Genomic DNA, 18,678 nt, shown 5'->3' with positions numbered 1-18,678 from the left:
GAACCATTTTTGTGGATCCCAAGGCTCTCTGGCTCGCTCATTTTGACCCTTGACATCAATTGGAAAGGATATATCTTGGTTTATGTTGACAAATAATGCATCAATCACCTTCTTGATTCATTTGTAGACCACTGATGATGAGACGTCTGAGAATTTCCTGGCAGCACACTGGAATGATCCTGAGACAATGAGATTGAGGGCCGCAGTCATCACCTTTGCATCAATTGGCCCAGCATCTGGTGCATGGACTTCATGACCCGCTTACATCTTTATTTCTCTCTTGGAACCAATCCAGCCGTGTCCTATCAAGCAGGCTTGGCGGTGGGCGTAACTTCTGATTTGACCCAGAAGATGGATGTTGTTAAACTGGCACCACAGGCCAGGCAATTTTCACATCCTCCAAGTGCCTGATATTTGATTGGAAATCAAGAAATCTATGACTCAGGTCAAGACAGTATTTAATCTGCTTTGCTTAGTTCATTGATGTGAGCAGGTTAACCATTTGTTGCACTGCTTCTAAGGCCATTAGCTCTCTTGCTGCATTCGAATTTTGACATATGTTCCACATGCAGTTGACGCATGAAACAATGTACTCCATGACGTATATCGCTGAGTGCGATGTTCTTTTAAAAAAAATAAATTTAGAGTACCCAATTCATTTTTTTCCAATTAAGGGGGCAATTTAGCATGGCCCATCCACCTAGCCTGCACATCTTTGGGTTGCGGGGGCGAAACCCAAGCAGCAACGGAAGAATGTGCAAACTCCACTTGGACAGTGACCCAGAGCTGGGATCGAACCTGGGACCTCAGCGCCGTGAGGCAGCAGGGCTAACCCACTGCACCACCATGCTGCCCGAGTGCAGTGTTCTAAGTAAGCCTGGGTCATTGCTGCAAAATAAAGTGAACATGTAGCAGAAATTGAATTTACAATCATGTGCTTTTCATCCAACAAAATCGTTCTCTGGCTCGCTGGCCTCTGATGGCACATGCTACTGACAGCAGCTTGTTTGTTTCTGCATGGAACTGGAGTACATGGTAATTGAAATATCCTGTGCGGGACCTACGGGGCGAGAATGCTTATCCACCCATGCTCCTTGTGGAGTACGAGCTCCCCCGTTAGGGGGCGGAGTATCTCAATTAACCTCTGTATAAAAGGTCGGCCAGCAAGGCACAGTGACATTATATAAATGTACAGCATGTGAAGAGTTAATGTTATGTTAAAAAATGGTCACTAGAGGGAGCTAAGGGACAGTACTATAAATTGCACTGACTCTTAAATTTCTGGGAGAGAGTGAGCTGGAGAGGGTAGATTAGAGTTAGAGGAGACTGGAGTAGAGTGCATTGTAGAGCTAGTAAAATAGAGTACAATTGCAGATCGTGTTAGTGAGTGTAGCTTAATAATATATTTGTTTACCATAGGAATAAGAACTCTAAATCAAGTAATGTAAATACATTTAGTTTAGTTCATGAAAAGAATTTCAGGTGTCTTTGTGAACACTACGCTTTCCATCCTGAAGTCAACCTCATAAAGATCACCACAGGCACCAACCAGAATAAGAACCCGGTGGGTATCTATAGATAAAGGGACTGAGCACAAATCCCAAATTCATAGATTCATAGAATTTACAGTGCAGAAGGAGGCCATTCGGCCCATCGTGTCTGCACCAGCTCTTGGAAAGAGCACCCTACCCAAGCCCACACCCAGCAACCCCACCCAACACTAAGGGCAATTTTGGACACTAAGGGCAATTTAGCATGGCCAATCTATCTAACCTGCACATCTTTGGACTGTGGGAGGAAACCGGAGCACCCGGAGGAAACCCACGCACACATGGGGAGAACATGCAGACTCCGCACAGACAGTGACCCAAGCTGGGAATCGAACCTGGGACCCTGGAGCTGTGAAGCAATTGTGCTAACCACTATGCTACCAACTTTGTTTCTCATTTTACTCGGTGTGGACTCCCTGTGTCCTCATTAAAGTAACATAAGAATTGTGCATTCTTTGTTTTAAAAGATATTGGGCCAGAACTTTCCATCCAATTGTGCATAGGTCAGGGCATTATCTCATTTTGGCAGAGGTCGGGTAATTGGCGCCGAAATGAAGCCCAATTTTCACTCAGCGCAACAAAGTTTCAGAGATCTTTTCTGGCAACTTTAAGATAATTGCGCAAGGGGTTGTGCCCATAAGACTGGTCACGCTGCTGGGCAAATCAGTCACCATTGGGAGTTTCCACTAATTGTGCTCGTTTGCAGGTCTTCAGAGTGGCTTTAAATACCAGGCAGGTCCTTTTCAGCCCAAGAAGAGCTGTGAATGAATCTAACCACTGTACCCCGATATAGCTAGAAAATTGTGTTGTATCCTTTTTAAGTCATTTTCGGTAATGATCAGGTCACTCACAGGTGCTGTGGATTGACACTGATTAAAATGCTCATTTTATTTTATGATAATCCCATTTTCAGCATGCGGCTACCACTATTAAACATATCAAAGAATATGTTTCGACTTTTTTTTTTAATTGCTTTCCAAAACACTGCCTGGTTCATGGCAGATTTTGTGTTTGATGCATTTGAATGGAAACTCAAGGGGAGAAGTGATTTTTCAAAACTGCCACAATTTTAGGCACAATTTGCACTCTTTATGCCAATTGCGCCCAAAAGCGGAAGCTGCGCCACATGGTCTTTGTACATGATTTCTATTCACAAAATTGTTTGAACTGTGTCAGACTTCACAGGCAAGGAAGCAGAGAGTAATCTACAGTAATGAGAATGTGATGTCAGAGATGCAGGATAATAGTGGAGCTGAAACATAAGGGATGGAAAATGACGGAAAATATGAATATTTAGACTGAAACCTGTGAATATGTGGGAGCTGGGTGTGATTTACCACTGTACTTTAATTTGATGGTATCACATCAAATTCAAATGAAATTTAAGTTCTCTACATTTATCACAAACGAATGGAGCTCCCATTGCATGACTCAAGTTAAGATGGATGACATGGCAGCTTATATTAATACAACTGTTGTTAAGAGAAATCTATACATTTGCTGGGAAGGAATGGATGTATTTGACCTGGCTTGTCCCTTTGAGGTCAGTTTGTCGAAAAATTGTTTCTACAGGGCAGTCTGTCAATTGCTATTGGCGAGGGACATTTGTACGTTAGATATCCGTAAATTTCACGTTCCAGCTTAGAACAAACCAGCATGAAATAATTCTTCCCCCCACCCTTTCTCTTCATATACCTTTGGCAGTTTAAAATGGGTGGGGTGGGAGTGAAGTGAGGGTCCTCTTTCCAGGCAGGAGTAGGGCACTAATCGGCTGACAGTTGTAATGCATCAATACATCAGTTACAGGCCCATTTCTGCTGATATATAACCCACTGGAATCTCAGAGCAGGCCACAAACAACTGGCCACTTACAAATTAGAGCCTTATGTCATGCACTTTGACAAGTTGAAATGAGCATTGAGTGACCGCAACAGAGATCAATACAAGGGCTGGTTTAGCACAGTGGGCTAAACAGCTGGCGTGTGATGCAGAACAAGGCCAGCTGCGCGGGTTCAATTCCCATACCGGCCTCCCCGAACAGGCGCCGGAATGTGGCGACTAGGGACTTTTCACAGTAACTTCATTGAAGTGTACTTGTGGCAATAAGCTATTATTATGATTATGATTATTATTATTATTATTAAAGGCCCCGCTGAAGGTCATTCAGACAGAGAGGCTCAAAATCTCCCATCTTGCCCGTGGCTGGGATTCTCCAATCCCGCTGCAGTGAATGGAGTTTTGGTTGAGCGCCAAATTCTCCGTTCTCGCTGGCAGAGGTGGCAAATGTACTCGGATCAGAGAATCCCGGCCATAATTTCTCAAATAAATAAATAATCAGAAGTTTTGTTAATGATTTTCATGGGGGCCAGGCCCATTTCAAGTTAATTTTTGTGGTAACTGCTCTTTCTGGGGACACAAAATTCTTCCCACCGACTGCCAGTTCCGCTATGCTCCCTGGGATCTGTCTGACCTTGTGGATCTGCTGTCTTAATCTTCCCCCATACCCTCTCTGATCATCTAGTTGTCTGTCAGCACTCTTTGTTGGTGAGAAGCCAGAGAGTATAAACGCAAACTGCTCATGTCCAGGACCATGAACATTTGGATTTCCTACCCTGGACCATTTAGATAGTAGCATCCAGTGCCATATTGAAAAGAGCACAACAACCTGGGAGCGGGAGGTTTGCATCTTCATGTTGGACCTTGGACCAGGAGGAGAATAGAAACAAACTAAGGTCTTCCACCTGCCCCTCTAACCCATGCAGAATTTCCAATAAGGATGGAGGGCAGGCTATGGTTGAACATTGTTCTAACATTTCAATGTCAATCACAGGAAATGAGACCAAAGGTCCACATCACTATAGCCTGATTTTGCATATTCGTTGTCATGCATTGAGTTAATTTTCCAATTGAATCCAAATTAATGTCATAAATTTCAAAGCTAGATCCTTTAAATACATTCATTCTGAAGATATTAGTTCAAAACTTGGATAAGGCTTTGAAAGATTTTATTAGGAAACACTTTTCACCTAGATGCAGAAAAGCTGATTGGACAACAGCACATCCTAGTGTTAGGAGGACTGAAAGATAAGTATGTTCACGTTGCATAATGTAGGTTACTGGCAGTTAAATATGTTAAGCTCCTGTTACTCTGGAGTGAGAGAAGCCCATTACATCAAGGAAGATCTTACAGTACTCCTGTCACTGTAACTAATTGCTTCCTAAATGTTTCCAGGGGTTTCACCCTCATCACCACCAATGTTAAAATGACCTTTTACTTGTTAGAATCTGTGCCCCCTTGTCCTACACACAAATTATTTTCAAGTAGTATGTTGCATTGTTCACTATCATATATTAAAGGTTATTTGTCAGATCCCCTATCTTTATCAGAAAAAAACCCAATTGTTCCCAATAAGCAGAATTTTGACACTATTGTCAGCATCCTGGCTCTTCTTTACATTGTCTTCATCAAGTTAATATCTTCCTTGTTTCTCAACAAAAAGAACCAAACACAGGGCTCAAGGTCTAGTCTTCTTAGAGAATTGCAGTTTAATCACAATCTCTTCCATTATTGACTGTGTAGTTCAACATGCTCTCTAACAACTGGGGGAAGGGACTCCAGATGCACATTTAGTGGTGTGGGCATTCACCTTGTGTGTTTAAATTGGGACGGTAAACTTTGGCGGCCACTTGTGGATCCCATCAATTGGGATCAAAGGCTAGTTTTTCAGTGCTAGTGTATCCAATTGTTTTAGGTTTTTCATTTGGAAGGAGAGACATATTGGTGGGGAGGAGCTGAAGAATCACATTGAACACCACTTGGAAGGTGGCCATTATGCAGAATCTACTCTGGGCGGGGGACTTCGGCATCCATCACCAAGAGTGGCTCGGTAGTACCACCGCAGACTGAGCTTCTGTAGGATTACAGGGGGCAATGGGAGAACTTAGTTTGTTTCTATTCTCTTCCCGGTCCAAGATCCATCATTAAGATGCAAGCCTCCCAGCTATTTCCTAGAAGAGTTGTAATATATGTTATTCAGATAAATACACTTAGGGCTGAATTGCCAAAAGCATATATATTTGGGATGGCACAGTGGTTAGCACTGCTGCCTCACAGCGTTAGCGAACCAGGTTCAATTCCAGCCCTGGGTGACTATCTGTGTGGATTTTGTATGTGCTCCCCCTGTCTGTGTGGGTTTCCAGCGGGTGCACCGGTTTCCTCCCACAGTCCAAAAACGTGCACGTTAGGTGGATTGGCCATTCTAAATTGTCCCTTAGTGTCCAAAAAGGTTAGGTGGGGTTACTGGGTTCCAGGGAGAGGATGGGGGGGGGGGTCAGGGTGGCCTGGCTCAGACCATCATTGCTGTCGTCTGTCTTTTAAATGCACCCCTTTAGTGCTACAGGCTCCTGGCTGCTCACACTGCTGAGTGCTGCCTGTGTCCTATAAATGTTCAGAAGGCCTCTGGTCATCTGGGAGTCCACCCATACTGCCGTCATCTCGCAGTTGTATCATCATGGGCCAAGCTCAATCAGGAGCCCACCAGGTGTTGTCACTCCTCAGAAGCGCTGCCCCACGGCAGAGGAAGCAAGCGATCAGCAGAGCTCATCCCAACCAGAGGACAACTGCACAGTGTCCTTTGGAGCCCTTCCTGGTTCTCTGCCCCTCTCAGGGCAGAGAGCTCACCAGTGACCCCCCACCCCTCCGGATCACCAGCTGTCTCCTCCTGGCAGCGCTGACTGCCTCTGCCACCACCTCCCAGACAGTGTTCAATAAGGCAGGCTTGAGTCTGTGGACCACCATGAGGAAGAGGGTTTCTACTCCCGCCTCACTGGCATGGACCTGAGGGTCCACCTCAGACTCCCAACCTTGGGGAGCAGGTCTTCTGTGATCCATCTTGGTGGCTGCAGTGAGTGTGTTGTAAGTAGAGCGCTGAAAAACAGCTTCAGCTGTCGGGCTCTTTGGCTCTAACTCCAGCCCCGTGGTTAGAATGCCCGCTGGGACGGGAATTGCTTGGAATTGGCGCCAGCAGAGTGCTGGCCCATGAACATGACCTGAATTGCTTCCCAAATCACGTCTTCAACGGGAACATGAACTATGCGCAATTCAGTACCGGTATCAACACTTTAGAGTCTCCTAAACTGAGAATTTTACCCATAATGTTTGAGTACACTTTGTAAAAACACTAAATGGATTATTTTCCCATGCACTACAGATGCACTCGATACTCAACTTTTATTTATATTGATCGATGAAATAAATAACACACTTTCAAGCTTAAATGAATAGACCTCTGGCTGGCTAGTAAGCTATAGTTTATTCATTTGAGTGGATGAGTTACCAGCAGGAACCCGGTGAGTTCGAGCTTTCAGCTTGAAAGGAATCGGAGCACTTTTGGGAGTAGGATCAGATCTGAGCTACCTGCATGAAATGGTTTAAAGCGTTACCTTCCCACACCACCACCTTGACAGAAGTATTGAGCAGTGAAATAATTAGACAAACTTGAAAGAGTGTTATTTTTAAATTTTCTTCAATGCGCAAGACCAAGATTCCTGTCAGATAACACAAGAGAGTTAATGCTTGTGTTGAAGTTTCTTTGAGCTCCTGAAGTTTAACATCTTGCATATCAAGCTGGATGATACCATGGTGGATGGAACAATTAACTTTCAAAGTGGAAGCTCAATTCAATGGCTGAGTAAAAAGCATATTTTTTATAACAGTATGGGGAGGCGATGCCCAGTGGCTTTGAGTGCTGAAGTGATCCAGAGATCCAGGGTTCTGTTCTGGGGACCCAGGCCCCACCACGGCAGATGGTGGAATTTGTATGCAGTACAAAATCTGAAATCATAGCTCTACTGATGTTGATTGTTGCAAAAAAAAAACATCTGGTTCACTGATGTCCTTTAGGGAAGGAAACCTGTCATCCTAACCTGGTCTGGCCTGGTCGACATGTGACTCCAGACCCACGGCAATGTGGTTGACTCTGAAATGGCCGAGCAAACTGCTCAGTTGTATCTGACCTCCACAAAGGCAACGAAAACGAATAAAGTGGACAGATCACCTGGCACCGATCGAGGCAGCGGAAACAACAGTGGCAATCCCAGCTCCGTCTGGGGGCTTGTGCCAAAGTTGGGAGAGATATCTCACAGACTGGTCAAGCAAAAACCTGATTTAGTCATCCTCACAGAATCATACCTTACAGATAATGTCCCAGACAGCACTATCACCATTCCTGGGTATGTCCTGTCCCACCAGCAGGACAGAGCAGCAGAGGCACAGTGGTATACAGTCGAGAGGGAGTTGCACTGGCAGTCCTCAACATCGACTCTGGACCCCATGACGCCTCATGGAACTAGGTCAAACATGGGCAAGGAAATCTCCTGCTGATTGCCACGTACCGCACCCCTCTGCTGATCGCTCAGTACTCCTACGTGTTCAACACCACTTGGAAGCAATGAAGATGGCAAGGGTTCAGAATGTTCTCTGGGTGGAAGACTTCAATGTCCGTCCCCAAGAGTGGCTTGGTAACACCACTACTGACCGAGCTGGTTGAGTCCTAAAGGACATAGTTACTAGACTGGGACTGCGGCAGGTGGTGAGGGAACCAGCAAGAGGGAAAAACGTACTTGACCTCATCCTCACCGACCTGCCTCCCACAGATGTATCTGTTCATGACAGTATCCGTAGGAGTGACCTTAAGGACAGTCCTTATGGAGACAAATTCCCATATTCACAATGAGGATACCCTCTTTCGTGCTGTGTGGAATTACCGTGATGTTAATGGGATAGACTTTGAACAGATCCAGCAACTCAAGATTGGGCCAGGCATGCCTGTAAATGAGGTATGATAGAATCCCTACTTGCAGAAGTAGGCCATTCAGCCCATCGAGTCTGCACCAACCCTCAAAATAGCACCCAACCTGGGCCCACGGCCCCCACCCGATCCCCCGAACCCAATAACCCCACCTAACCTTTTGGACACTAAGGGGCAATTTAGCATGGCCAATCTACCTAACCTGCACATCTTTGGAATGTGGGAGGAAACTGAAGAACACAAAGGAAACGCACGCAGACAGGGGGAGAAAGTGCAAACTCCACACATACATTCACGTAAGGGTGGAAGTGAACCCAGGTCCCTAGTGCTGTGAGGCAGCAGTGCTAACTACTGTGCCACCCCTAAACCTGGTATCAACCTGGAGAAGCTATAATACAGTACTACATGCATGCCAAACAGTGTAAGCAGCAGCGATAGACAGAGCCAAGCAATTCCACAAGCAATGGATCAGACCGAAGCTCTGCAGTCCGACCACATCCAGTCGTGAACAACTCACTGGAGGCTCCACAATGAATGATGGAGGAGCCCAGCACATCAGTGCAAAAGACAAGGTGAAAGCATTTGCATATTCTTCAGCCAGATGTGTCGAGTGGAATGATCCATCTTTATTCATTTACGGGATGTGGTGTCGCTGGTTAGGCCAGCATTCATTGCCCAACCCTAGTTGCCATTTAGAAGAGAGTGGTGAGTTGCTGTCTTGAATCACTGCAGGCCGTGAGGTGTAGGTTCACCCACAGTGCTGTTAGGAAGGGTGTTCCAGGATTTTTGCCCCAGCCACAGTGAAGGAACAGCGATATATTTTCAAATCGGGGTGGCGAGTGACTTGGAGGGGAACCTCCAGGTGGTGGAGTTCCCAGATATCTGCTGCTCTTGTCCTTCTAGATGGTAGTGGCCATGGGTTTGGAGGTGCTGTCTGAGGAAACTTGGCAAATTACTGCAGTGCATCTTATAGATGGTACACACAGCTGCCACTGTGCGTCGGGTATGGAGGGAGTGAATGTTTGTGGAAGGGTTACCAATCAAGGGGACAGCTTTGTCCAGATACAGGACAACAGCAGCTCCCGATGCACTTCATTCCATTAAAAGTTGTTTGGAGATTTCCCATGCAGCGACTTACCAAAGGATATAACACATTGAAAAAGCATTTCAGAAAAATGGAAAGTATTGTGCTCATCAAGCTGAGTTCCTCCAGCCCACAATAAATAGGATGGAGCATATTTTGGAATAACAGCAACTATATACCATGGGCTGGATTCTCCAATTTGAAGACCAAGTACTGACGCCGGCGTGGGAACAATGGCGTTTTACGCCCGAACAAACGACATAAAAGCTGCATTGACCCATCATCTGGTGGGGTGGGGGGGGCTAGCAGGCACGCAATGTAAAGCCCCCCGGCTTTACCTGCGGGTTTGGCCGGAGAATTGCCGGATCCGTGGCTGTGCATGTGCACGGCCACAGCCTGCAGCGGCTGTGCTGTGCAACATGGCACGAGCCGCGCGCAGACGTGTCCTGCCACATACTGTCGCCTTGTAACCCCCCTCGCCACCCCTAGACCATCCCCCACCAGTGCCCCCAGCCCCCGCCAAAGCCCGCCCTGCCCGCGGAACTGCTCCCCCCCCCCTCCCCCGGACTGTGGCGGAGCTGGACTGAGTCTGCAGCCGCCACGCCGGGTTCACAGAAATAAAAAGGACCTGTGTTCCACGCCGTCGGGACCTCGGCCCATTGGTGCGGAGCATCGGGAAAGGGCCTCAGGTGACGTTCCAACGGCGTGCTGTTTTCAAGGGTGCGGAGCATGGAAATGCGGCACCGCCCCCGATTTCGGCACAAACAGGGATTCTCTGGCCGATCACCGAACGCGATTTTGCCGTCGGCGACCGGAGAATCCGCCCCGTGTATTATATGAATGTTATGGTGGAGCTGTTTTAATCTGTCCTTCTTCTCTGAGACCTGATGATCTAATTGTTCTCTATGTAGGCCACCTTTAAGTCATTTGAAGGTTAATTGCTGTTTGTGAGAGCAGTTTGCAAATTGGCAGTTGCTGTTAAGTTTTTCACTCCAGAGCAGGAGATTTGCATTAAAGAACTTCCATTCTTTCTTTCTGTGTATAATTCTGTTGATAATATCAAGTGTGACTTTTGAAGATTAGCATTTAGGGTGCAATTCTCAGACATTGATGCCCTCTTGCTCAAGCAAAACAAGGCCGGTAAATAGTCTAAGAGGCCAAAAAGGAGAACCGCACCAGGCGCCAAACAGTTTGCGATGCAACCGGCCCGCTCCCGTAGGCGAAATCGGGATCTCGCAGTGGTGAGGCGAGAAACCAATTATCACCACTTAATCCCTATTTTCATACAATTAACGAGAGCCACCCCATATCCAACGGCCTCCTGTCATTCAGCAGCCTCCCCAGCAAGTGGTCACGCTGGCGCCGATTCGTGCCAAGCCCAACCCCACTCCCCATCCCCTACCTCACCCCCCACCCCTCCCCCAGTGCCCTCTGGGCACCGAGCAGAAGGAGGGGGCACTGAGCGCCAACCCAGGATATCTCATGGAGTGGAAAGGCTTCTAGGGGCTGTTTAGCACAGGGCTAAATCGCTGGCTTTGAAAGTAGATCAAGGCAGGCCAGCAGCACGGTTCAATTCCCGTAACGGCCTCCCCGAACAGGCGCCGGAATGTAGCGACTAGGGGCTTTTCACAGTAACTTCATTGAAGCCTACTTGTGACAATAAGCGATTTATTTATTTATTTATTGATTTTATGAGGAACCGAGGAAGTGAATACCCATCTTTTCTCAATGTCAAAGAGCCCAGGGGCACTGGCATTTCTGCCCCTGTGCTCGGCGGGGTGTGGGGGACCCTCGGCTGGGGGTGTGGGACTCTCCACAGGGGAGGGCGACCATAGGAGGGTGGGGGGTGGTGCTGTGGAGCAACCGGGGGCTAACCACCCATGGCACCACCATGCCAACCCCTGGATTGTGTGTCTCCATTCCGGGAGCAACCCTTGTCCCTTCCCATCTGCCCCACCGCCCACCCATAACCCCCACAAACTGTTGAGGCCTCTGACCGTAAGGCTGAAGGCTATCGCGAATAGGAACTTGGCAGTCGTGGTTAAGTGAACACTTCACCCATCCCAAGTGGATTCCCGTGAGTGGGCAGGCCATGTAGCACGCGGGAGTCATTGTCTGGTATCCCAAACAGACCATGATAGCTGGACACTGTGCCTGAACACTGCGGGAGGCAACATCACACACACAACAGCCAACATCCGAACACCCAGGGAATGGGACACAGCTCTGGGGGGGGGGGTGCCATGGGGAGGGGGAGATGCCTGGAGAGATGGGTCAAGGGTTCGGAGGTCAGCCCGCATTGCAGACGAGGCGCCATAATGGTTGTGCACAAAAGTGTTTATTGTGTAATACAAGTCCAGACTCTTCCAATAGTGCCACTCCCTACCCCCCAACCCCCACCCTCACTCCCCATCCACTACCGAGCCCCCCACCCCTCCCCCAGTGCCCTCAGTGATCCTCAGTGTGCTTGGCCCTCATAGCTCTACCGCTATATCTAGGTGTCTCCCCAGGATGCACATCTGAGGTGGAGGCAGCCAGCTGGTTACCTCGTCCCGTGGCTTTCGGTGTCCCTGGCGGGTGTCCCCCGGAGGTTCTGAGGCCGGAGGGCCCCAGCTCACTTGTCAGGCACATGCACAGCCTGTGCCGCCCTGTCCTGTGTGCTGACTGTGAGACACGGCCTCGGCAGAGGGGTGTAACTCGGGGGAGCTGCTGGCCACTGTCGCCACTCCATGAGACATCCTGAGTTGGCGCTCAGTGCCCCCTCCTTCTGCTCGGTGCCCATAGGGCCCTGGGGTTCACTTTGGGATGGCGGGGCAGTTGGTTTGAGCCCTGGCTGCCCCTGCATCATCAGGCTCTGCCAACCTTGCCAATTCGCCATGGCCTGCACCATTGTGTTGATGCCCTGGGCCATGCTTTCCAGCGCCTCCGCAATGCCCATCTGCGACTGGGACAAGCTTCGCAGTGCCTCGGCCATGCCCATCTGAGAGGGGGACATGTCCCGCAGAACTTCATCAGGGTCAGCCTGGTACTGGATGACATCCCCCAGCGAGTCAGACAGTCTTCCGAGACCCTCAGCCATGGCTATCTCTGACTGTGCGATGCCTTGGACACCTTCACTAATGATGCCGACGTCATGCACCAAGCTCTCCACTGGGTCGCCACCCTGGCAGTGTTGGCATCAGTGCCACGCATTGCCGGCGACATCTCCTGCGCCCGTAGCCTCTTGGACTCCTCCAAGTGGCCATGTATCTTCTGGAGTGATGCTGACATCTGCCTCTGAATGTCCTGGATGCTCCCTATCACCTCCTTCAGCTCTGGCACCAGAGCAAAATGGTGCACGATCCCACATTGTTCATTGTCATCCTTGATGATGACCATGTGTTGCTTGCCTTTCCTGGGACTCAATCACCAGCACGATGTGTCCTTGGGATGGTTTCCCGCAGCTAACAACTTCAGCTCAGATCGAGACGGAAGAATTTTAACCCCTTCAGCACTTAGTGGACAACGAGAGTTTTAAAACTAATCCAGTGCAGGTTTTTAACACTATCTTCAAGGGTTTCAAGCTGCTAATTCCATGGATACAACAGCTTCCAAAGCTTTCTTTAAGGTCAGGTTGCTTTTGGTTAACCAGCACTTTTGAATAGCTTCACTCCTTAAATCACAGATTAATCTATCTCTGATGTTATCATTTAACACATCCTGTGTTCAGCCACTCTTTTCAGGGTAGCTACAGTCTGTGCAATCAATTCACTGTAGCACAAGCTCAGCATCAGGCTGGGACCCAGCTGGGTCCTGGGATCCAGCAGACCTCTGACTGCTGTCTCGCATGGAGACTCCTGTCTCCACCAGATGTGCATCAGCAGCAGTGTGGTGCTCACCAGATTCTGCCCTCAAAGCCTGTCCACTAACATTTCCCACTGAGGTGCGTGTATCTGCGCTGGTGGAGGATGGGGATGACAGCTGCGCCGCGACTATAACGTTGGAATCCTCGGAGCTCTCCTCTGAGGTGGTCTCCTGGGAGGCAGGAGAGGGTGCCGCCCGGGATGGGACCTGAAGGGGAATGGACATGTTGTCAGTGGGAGGGGTGGATCAGTCAGTAAGGCAATAACAAATGCCGTTTGACAGGTGCTCCGGGTGAAGCCCGGTGGTTCCTCACCTCTGCGATGTTCGCCAGCCTCCACATGGATGTCCGATCATTCCTCGGCCACCCCAGGGCCCACTCCTGGAAGGAGGTGAGGATTCTTAATTCCGGCACCACTCCAGTCTGGGCCCTCTCTCGATAATTATGGGAGAGCTTTCACTGAGGAGACACCGAGGGGGGCCTCGTTAGCCACATGCATGGTTCACAGTGGTAGGAAGGGGGTGTGGAGGGAGGGTTGGGCTGTTGAAGGGGGAGGCCATGGAGGGAGGGTTGGGGTCGAATGGGGAGTTGTGGGGTGGATGCTTCCTTGGGGACATTGGTGGACATTGGTGTCTGCTCACTCGTCTTACCTGGTGTAGATCGTTGACCTTTCTTCAGCACTGGAGGCCAGTCCTCTTGGTCACACTCCCTGAGCTCACAACTGCCGCCACCTCGTCTCAGGCAGAACTGCCTGCCCAAGGCTCACCCTCCGGGACCCTCAGGAGAACAGGACATCCCTCCTGGCCTCTACTGCGTCTAGGAGCATCCCCGAATCTTTGGGCTGGTCTCTTTAGCACTATTATTGCGAACAGGCTGGATTTGACTGAGCAAGTGCAGCTTAAGTGCTGCTCGACCTTGTTAGTGGGGGGCTGGCGAGCGTAGGCCCGGCGAATCAGCTGGTGAGCCTTCATTTGAAGTGAGAAGCCTGTGAGGCCTCATTAAGTGGACCAATTCAATTGTGTTGCCTGACTGGCTGGGCTGAGCACCAGCAAGCTCACGGCAATTCCCGCTCGCTACCACACTCAGACGTTTTCTGGAAAATCGAGCCCATACAGTAAGTAGTACATTTGTAAACACCTGTACTGTTGCTCCTGATTATGTCACAGGATGTACTTTTTGAAAAACAAAAATTTACAAAACAGAGTTTGATGCAATCAAATCAAATCAGCCAATTGTTTTACACGTTGCCTGATCGTACCTTCCATGCAAGTCAATCAAAGGAACATTGAGTAGGTTGTAAAATAGGCAGCTGATCCCAACTTGTCAATGTACCGCTGAGTAAGTGAGGTTAAAATCACCCTCATGGAATTTCAGATGGTGTAACCAAGGCTGTAACTAGATATTTCCTCCTCCCAAGAGCACTGCCTCCCCCGACCAGGACCCCCACACCAGCCCCCGAGATCCTGGGCCCTTCTTTCAGTGCTCAGGGGCGGAATTCTCCGCAATCGGCGCGATGTCCGCCGACCGGCGCCAAAAACAGCACGAATCAGTCCGGCATCGCGCCGCCCCAAAGGTGCGGAATCCTCCGCACCTTGAGTGGCCGAGCCCTAACCTTGAGGGGCTAGGCCCGCGCCGGACTGATTTCCGCCCCGCCAGCTGGCGGGAAAGGCCTTTGGTGCCCCGCCAGCTGGCGCGGAAATGAATTTGCCGGGGGGCGCGTGCGCGGGAGCGTCAGCGGCCGCTCACGGCATCCCCGCGCATGCGCAGTGGAGGGGGTCTCTTCCGTCTCTGCCATGGTGGAGACCGTGGCGAAGGCGGAAGGAAAAGAGTGTCCCCACAGCACAGGCCTGCCCGCGGATTGGTGGGCCCCGATCACGGGCCAGGCCACCGTGGGGGCACCCCCCAGGGCCAGATCGCCCCGCGCCCCCCCCCAGGCCCCGGAGCCCGCCCGAGCCGCCTTGTCCCGCCGGTAAGAGAGGTGGTTTAATCCACGCCGGCGGGACAGGCATTCCAGCAGCGGGACTTCGGCCCATCCGGGCCGGAGAATCGCCGGCGGGGGGGGGGGGGGGGGGCGCCAACCAGGGCGGCGCGATTCCCGCCCCTGCCGAATATCCGGTGCCGGAGAATTCGGCAACCGGCGGGGGCGGAATTCACGCCAGCCCCCGGCGATTCTCCGACCTGGCGGGAGGTCGGAGAATCCCGCCCCAGGAACTCCCAAGTTGCAGTCTTAGTTCTCCCTAACCCTGGGAGCACTCTGTCCTAATGCGTGAAGGCTTCCTCCTTGATGATTTCAGATCCCAGGATCTCTTTCACAATGATCCCAGATTCCACAACCTGCACATGAGTTCCCAAACCCTGGAAACCCACCTTATTAGACCTTGATTATCCTAGTCCTGCCAGATCTCAGTGCCAATCCAATGCTGAGAAGTGTGTCCCTGTGTTATTCTTGCATGTTGAAACGCCCCTGTTTCTTTGAATGTTCTGAATCATTAAGCAGTGTTATCCGAAAATATGGTGAGAAATCTATTATCATAGAATCATAGCATTCCTGTAGATGGAGACCATTCAGCCATCAAGTCTGCACCGACCCTCTGAACCTCCCAGGCTCACTCCTCCACCCTATCCCCATAACCCCACCTAACCTACACATCTTTGGACTATGGGAGGAAACTGGAGCACCCGGAGGAAACCCACACAGACTCGGGGAGAAAATGCGAACTCGATGCAGGCAGTCACCCAAGGTCAGAGTTGAACCCAGGTCCCTGGCGCTGTGAGGCAACAGTGTTAACCACAGTGCCACAGTGTGCTGACATCAGTATTCCATTTATTAGAGTGTTTGACATCAATGGACTTGGATATTAAATAGGCATGTTCTTAGCAGAAAATACAAATTCCCTCATTGCCTACAGCCTGACAATCTAGCCATAATAGCTAAACCTGCCTAGTTACATGAAATTGTAGGCTTTGTTTGAAAATGTTGGTCTTTCCCCATCAGTCTAAGTAGCGATCAATATGGTGGATTTACCAATTCAGTTAAATTTCATGAACGGAGATAAACCTCATTTAAATGATATTTGCAGTTTGTACAGAATAATGGATGACCATAGATTTAAGTCACAATGGTGAATAGGGTCCTCTATTGTTGTATGCTGTGTTCATATATTATCATACCGATAGCGTGTTCATTTGTGAAGCATTGTGGGTAATAGTATGTTACATATGGCATCGAGTCAGAATTGAAATTAAGGTGCCTAATCCAGCCCATCCGTCAAGGTTCACCTGATAAAGGTGCACTGCTTTAACCCCAAGTCATCGCTTAACACTTGAGAAATTACATTTCATTGTTTTGCTAATAGCTTGTTTTCCACTGGCGTTCACTATATTGACTCCAATGTAGTCTGAGGTCACAAATTTCTGTTTCAAGTGGCCATTGCATTAAATATATATTAACTGCTATCTGGCGGCAGTTTGTTTGCAGCACATTTACTGCTGGGGACCATACTAGTCAAAATTCTGTCTCCTTTTTGTAAAAGCATACTATCTGTTTCAATCTTGAAACTGCATATTAAAGTGTCACGGAATGGCCTTGCTGCAATTCATTGCCACTAAAATAAACAATGTAAGATATTAACCAGCACAAATGTTTATTGCTTATTGTTCAGAATGAAATTATTTGTTTGATAAAAGTCACTGTTAAGTACCATGTTTATTTAGTGTCTTCTGGTTGGTTGCTGCATTTTTTTGATTGAACATTGCCCATAAAGCATAATAATTTCATTTTGAATTTTCCAAACTCCATAACACTGTTATGAACAAGCATGATATAAGCCCTCCAGACGTTATGTGCCTCTCAGACTTGAAGCCTTTCAATTTTCATTTAACCCTTAGATTTCCAGGTAATTGTATTACAGATATGTTCCAAGCATTATTGGCCAATCTTATGACAATCGATAGTTTCTCCTGAAAATGAAATAGGAAACTGCAAAATTTGTCTTGTGCTAACCAGCTCCAACAAACATCAGGTCAACGTTGATCTCCAACACCTCAGCAAGTTAATTATTTCCAAATTGACTGTATTTTTCAAAGTCAAAAGTCTGTGTCTATCGAGAGTGCGAAACATTAAAAACTGAAATGGGTTTGCCGGGGTGTTACCTTAAAAATAAACGGACATGCTTTGAGCATCTGAACAAAGGGAGGGAGAGACCAGTTGGATATCTGGTGACCTGTCATTTTGGCATCAATTGTAGGCAGTTAAATGGAATCTATAATCAGATACCAAGGGCAGGATTTTCAATCCCTGCCATGGCCAGAACCCAAGGCAGTTGGCGCTAAAAATAGCATCCCGGTGAAGGTGCTGTTTCCTCAGACTCCATCGAGAGGCAGGATTGCAGGATGTGTGGGGGTGGGGGGGGGGGGGGAATGGGGGCTGGGGGTGAGCCATAGGGCTACTGCCTGTAGGTTTAAAGGCCGTACCTGCCTGAGTTCAGTGGCCATCCTGTGAATGGGCTCCTTCCCCATAGTAGTAGCCCAGCTACAAAGGCCATTTTTATTATATATCTGAAACGATGTCGAGAGCGTGCCTCCACTCACTTGCCAACACATCCTGCTGCTGTTTTCCAGCTGGAGGTCCGTTGATTGGTCCTTAAATTTTGAGTGTCCGTGTGCACTTTCCTTAATTGGATGGCGCGCCTGCCCTCTGGCCATTCATTTTCCAATTTTAGGAAAATCACAGTGGGTGACTGTTTCCCAACCGTTGCTGACACCCATTTTCATCTGACAGCGAGGTTCGGAGCCCATTGGAAAAATCCAGCCCCAAGTGACTGGACACTGGAACAAATATGAGCCTAGCATGGATAATCAGCATAGATTGGTGAAACTAAACCACGTCCAAATAATCTAGTTTATTTCTGTGAGGAGTTAGGTATAGGAATGACTATGGATGCTGTCTGTGTGAATTTCCAGAAGGTACTGCATGTGAGATTATTAGCAAAATTCAAAGCGTGTGATTAGAGATAATGTTGTGACATGGGTTGCTAATTGATTGGGTGCTAGGACACAGCAGAGAGTAAGGATAAAGGGATAGTGCTATAGAATTTGATGTGATTACAGAACAAAGGCGGGAAAACAACATTGAGGAAAAGATCAGCCATGGTTTTATTGGATGATACAGCAGATACAATGGGCTGAATGGTTTTGGACATACATGTGAAATTAAATTCAACATCTGTCCAATACATTGGAGATGAGTCATCATTGAGTGTTAAGTAGAACACAGCTGACTCTGGATTTCATGGAGTGCCCTCATAAACATCATTCTTTTTCAACCTGACAACACTTTTCATATGTTAGCAAATATGCTGATAAAGATTAGAATAGAGTTTCCATAGAATTCCT

General features: G+C 48.5%; 1 protein-coding gene across 9 annotated transcripts in view; it reads left to right on the top strand.

Annotated features, from left to right (window-relative positions):
- Positions 1 to 18,678, top strand: part of LOC140428486 (receptor-type tyrosine-protein phosphatase T-like) — a 1,877,905-nt gene that overhangs the window by 1,404,621 nt on the left and 454,606 nt on the right. The window lies entirely within an intron of this gene.

This window comes from Scyliorhinus torazame, chromosome 8 (assembly GCF_047496885.1).
Source record: "Scyliorhinus torazame isolate Kashiwa2021f chromosome 8, sScyTor2.1, whole genome shotgun sequence".
NCBI lineage: Eukaryota > Metazoa > Chordata > Chondrichthyes > Carcharhiniformes > Scyliorhinidae > Scyliorhinus > Scyliorhinus torazame.
The sequence above is the reverse complement of the archived record's forward strand: the minus strand, read 5'-3'. Positions and strand labels throughout refer to the sequence as shown.